At 54.2% G+C, this 5,000-nt stretch overlaps 1 non-coding gene across 1 annotated transcript in view; it reads left to right on the top strand.

The window, feature by feature from the left end:
- Window positions 1–3,610: 3,610 nt before the first annotated feature.
- Window positions 3,611–5,000, top strand: part of LOC124728845 — a 1,909-nt gene continuing 519 nt past the window's right edge. Inside the window, exon 1 of the ribosomal RNA XR_007007437.1 lies at window positions 3,611–5,000. This exon is cut by the window's right edge and continues 519 nt beyond it. This is a non-coding gene — a ribosomal RNA (small subunit ribosomal RNA).

Below are 5,000 nucleotides of genomic sequence, written 5' to 3'. Positions count from 1 at the left end.
GCGCATCTGACAACACTACGTCCGCACCACAAAACATACCGCCATCTGTAGGTCTCCCGCAACATGACCTCCTGCAACGACGCTACCGCCATCTATGAGACGCCAAGCCGACTAAGACAGCGATGGCGCCACAGTGGCCGCCTTTCGACGCCACCCACAAAGGCTGCAGCCTCTGTCGACCATAGCACCCAATCTCCAGTGGCTCTGCCGCACGAAGCCGTGGACCGGCAATGACGCCACCCGCACCCGTTCGTGCACCACCCCAACCGCCAAACTCGCACCTCCAGCGGATGAACGGCGGACGTTTCCCGCACTCGTAAAGTGCAATCCACCCCTATAACTTGCGTTTCATGAAGAGTTATTTCCAATATGCGACATTCCCGCTGTCCGTATACATGAGCCGCGACCTGTACCACTTACGAGCGAGAGACGCGATCGCGTTGCTCACTGTACGGCGTCCGATACCGAGCCATCAGCATGTCGGTCCCCATGCGCGTTGCACTCGCACTCGCAGTCGCAAAAACGTGGGGCAAATATATTACGCGGAAGAGTTATAACAGACCGAGCCCCACTGCATGGGGGGAGTCTTTGTCACTAATGTACACAGATGGAACATTTTGGACTGGAACCAGATTACCCGTACACACGGCGCTGATTAGTAATCAATGCAGAGCCATCAAACTACAGCAAATATACACAACTGTCCGTATACATGCTGAAAGAGTCTGCCCAAAATGGGAACCACACGTCAGCCAGACACTCTGATCACGCACCACTCTCTGCTTCTAACAGGCGCACATACAATATGTAAGCACCAGCATGGAACAACATCCAGTGCATCTTCTCCGCCACATTACACAATCCACACTATCACAACCAGACCAGGAGGTCCGTGCGGAAAATACAATATCCCAGCCTTTCGACATCCACCATTGCGCAGACCAGGCACCAACACCCACACATGTCCTATACAACGGTGCACCCAACATCACAATAGTACCTCCTGTCACAGCGCACAAACAATGACATGAGTCAAAGACACAGGTCTCACACAAGCATAGAATTGGAGCGCCGCCTCTAATAAGCCAAAGGTGCATCCTGACGTGACAAATCTGATCATGTCACAAGCATTCACTTACTATAATCACTATCAACGAACCTGCCGCCCCCGCCCCCCCCCCCCCCCTACACCTTTCCATACAACAACGTGTAACCTAACCTAACCTAACCTAACCTATGTTGTACCTTAACCTAACCTATGTTGTACCTTAACCTAACCTATGTTGTACCTTAACCTAACCTATGTTGTACCTTAACCTAACCTATGTTGTACCTTAACCTAACCTATGTTGTACCTTAACCTAACCTATGTTGTACCTTAACCTAACCCATGTTGTACCTTAACCTAACCCATGTTGTACCTTAACCTAACCCATGTTGTACCTTAACCTAACCCATGTTGTACCTTAACCTAACCCATGTTGTACCTTAACCTAACCCATGTTGTGCCTCAACCTAACCCATGTTGTGCCTCAACCTAACCCATGTTGTGCCTCAACCTAACCCATGTTGTGCCTTAACCTAACCCATGTTGTGCCTCAACCTAACCCATGTTGTGCCTTAACCTAACCCATGTTGTGCCTTAACCTAACCCATGTTGTGCCTTAACCTAACCCATGTTGTGCCTTAACCTAACCCATGTTGTGCCTTAACCTAACCCATGTTGTGCCTTAACCTAACCCATGTTGTGCCTTAACCTAACCCATGTTGTGCCTTAACCTAACCCATGTTGTCGCCTTAACGTAACCCACGTTGTCGCCTAAACCTGCTCTGTAATTGTTATACGACTCGTTCAATTACTGTAGTGTTGCCCACCCGCAACCCTCGCAATATAGTTCGCTACTCGCACTGCCCGCACCCCTGTGTATCGCTTCATGTTAAACACCTTGCAAGTCTTGCTCACTTTCCACATGCTCCTGCTGTACACTGTAATGTGGATGGCAGCAGGACGTACATGCCGCCCCTCCCCACGTCCCCACCTTGCCCCCTGCCTTCGCAAGCTGGTTGGTGAGAAGTTTGCATGTTCAATGCCCTTCGCATGCGACGTACTCAGGCTACGTTGTGGTGCGGCCTGTGTCAACTGTCCGCTGATGTCGTACGCGTGAACCACAATCTGTACTGCACATTCGTCCTTATGTACTGAATGATACATCGTGGCACATGTGTGACCGCACAACGACTGCGCCCAAAAACGGCGGACCATACAGTGCAAATATTGTGCACGCAGCTACGTGTCGTCTCCCTATGAGAGCTGGATTGCAGTGTGGTACGCCATAGAGACGTGTGGGAGGAACGGACGCCGTGGATGGCGATCAGCATGAGCTGTCTGTTGATGTATTCGGACCTAGTCGTCTCTCCTCACACACCGTGATGGCATGGTGCACCGCGTTCCATATCTGCGACATGCTACAGAGGCCGGTTGACAGTCGTTCGAGCAATGGACATCGCATACGTACGGGGGCCACCTTCCACGTATTGTCTAGGCGTGCACATTTTGTTGCGTGTATGTGGGCAGACGTAGTGTGGCGTGACACCTGACACAGGCATGCAATAATCGTTGAAGTTGCAAATGGCGATGGACGCCTGCGTTTTCTGGTGAAGTTACGCAAATGAACAAATGGTAACCTGTTGTGGTGCGGTTGTTCTCGCTAGGGGTGAATCGGTGATGGCGACGATAGGTTGAGGTACTAACCGGTTGTTCCAGCGATACCCACCATGCCGACGAAACTGAACGGCATCTGGGTGTGAAGCGATACGCGGCGGTGGCTGGGTGGGACCGTCCCCGGCCGGTGAGGGGGCGCCTCCCGGCGTGCTGGCCGCGCGGTGCGTGGGCGCACGCGCTACAGCCGGCTGGTGGGGGCGGCCAGTGGCAGGCGCGCCGGCCGACGGACGCGGCAGGCGTCGCAGCTGCGCGCCGGCGCACCCTGCGCGCGGCGCCGTGCGGCCAAAGTAGGTCCTCGCGGGCCCGGTGCGAAGCGCGGTGGACATCTTCAGTGTGCTGGTCCGATTGAGGACTGTGTGCGTTGAGGATGCGCCGCCGCCCGGCGCTCGGCGCCGCGACGCCGTCTGCTGCTCGGTCGCCCCAGCGGTTCTCGCTGGTGGTTTGTATCGCAGCTGTGCGGATGTGTTGGCGCGTGCGCTGTGCTGGGAGAGTTCGCTTCGGCACCCAAGTGGGGCTTTTGTCCTTCTGTGGCGCTGGCGTTGGAGCTGCCGGTCACCGTAGGTGGCGCGTGTTGTCTCCCGCCGGCAATGCCACGACAGCACGCTCCCGGGCCTCTGTCGGCAGCGGCAAGCTCAGTTGGGAGCACGGGTGGTCGCACCGAAAGCGTCTACTCGCCTAACTCCGGGCGATTGCGCCTCTCTCGAACCCGACCAAGTACTTGGGACGGCGCTGCGCGCCGCCGGGACCTGAGAGGGTTTCGAGGTGTATTGTGCAGGGGAGCTCAGCCTCCTCCTGTTTGCAGAATGATTGAGCGGACGCTTGCGTGTTCGCGCGGGCCCCCGGGACACACTCCCGGGCGGCCGGCTGCTCAGCTCTAGTTGACGCAGCTCCCTGGTTGATCCTGCCAGTAGTCATATGCTTGTCTCAAAGATTAAGCCATGCATGTCTCAGTACAAGCCGCATTAAGGTGAAACCGCGAATGGCTCATTAAATCAGTTATGGTTCCTTAGATCGTACCCACGTTACTTGGATAACTGTGGTAATTCTAGAGCTAATACATGCAAACAGAGTCCCGACCAGAGATGGAAGGGACGCTTTTATTAGATCAAAACCAATCGGTCGGCTCGTCCGGTCCGTTTGCCTTGGTGACTCTGAATAACTTTGGGCTGATCGCACGGTCCTCGTACCGGCGACGCATCTTTCAAATGTCTGCCTTATCAACTGTCGATGGTAGGTTCTGCGCCTACCATGGTTGTAACGGGTAACGGGGAATCAGGGTTCGATTCCGGAGAGGGAGCCTGAGAAACGGCTACCACATCCAAGGAAGGCAGCAGGCGCGCAAATTACCCACTCCCGGCACGGGGAGGTAGTGACGAAAAATAACGATACGGGACTCATCCGAGGCCCCGTAATCGGAATGAGTACACTTTAAATCCTTTAACGAGTATCTATTGGAGGGCAAGTCTGGTGCCAGCAGCCGCGGTAATTCCAGCTCCAATAGCGTATATTAAAGTTGTTGCGGTTAAAAAGCTCGTAGTTGGATTTGTGTCCCACGCTGTTGGTTCACCGCCCGTCGGTGTTTAACTGGCATGTATCGTGGGACGTCCTGCCGGTGGGGCGAGCTGAAGGCGTGCGACCGCCTCGTGCGTGCTCGTGCATCCCGAGGCGGACCCCGTTGAAATCCTACCAGGGTGCTCTTTATTGAGTGTCTCGGTGGGCCGGCACGTTTACTTTGAACAAATTAGAGTGCTTAAAGCAGGCAAGCCCGCCTGAATACTGTGTGCATGGAATAATGGAATAGGACCTCGGTTCTATTTTGTTGGTTTTCGGAACCCGAGGTAATGATTAATAGGGACAGGCGGGGGCATTCGTATTGCGACGTTAGAGGTGAAATTCTTGGATCGTCGCAAGACGAACAGAAGCGAAAGCATTTGCCAAGTATGTTTTCATTAATCAAGAACGAAAGTTAGAGGTTCGAAGGCGATCAGATACCGCCCTAGTTCTAACCATAAACGATGCCAGCCAGCGATCCGCCGCAGTTCCTCCGATGACTCGGCGGGCAGCCTCCGGGAAACCAAAGCTTTTGGGTTCCGGGGGAAGTATGGTTGCAAAGCTGAAACTTAAAGGAATTGACGGAAGGGCACCACCAGGAGTGGAGCCTGCGGCTTAATTTGACTCAACACGGGAAACCTCACCAGGCCCGGACACCGGAAGGATTGACAGATTGATAGCTCTTTCTTGATTCGGTGGGTGGTGGTGCATGGCCGTTCTTAGTTGG

This window comes from Schistocerca piceifrons, unplaced genomic scaffold (genome assembly GCF_021461385.2).
Source record: "Schistocerca piceifrons isolate TAMUIC-IGC-003096 unplaced genomic scaffold, iqSchPice1.1 HiC_scaffold_1170, whole genome shotgun sequence".
NCBI classification, from domain to species: Eukaryota; Metazoa; Arthropoda; class Insecta; order Orthoptera; family Acrididae; genus Schistocerca; species Schistocerca piceifrons.
This window is presented reverse-complemented; position numbering and strand designations above follow the sequence as displayed.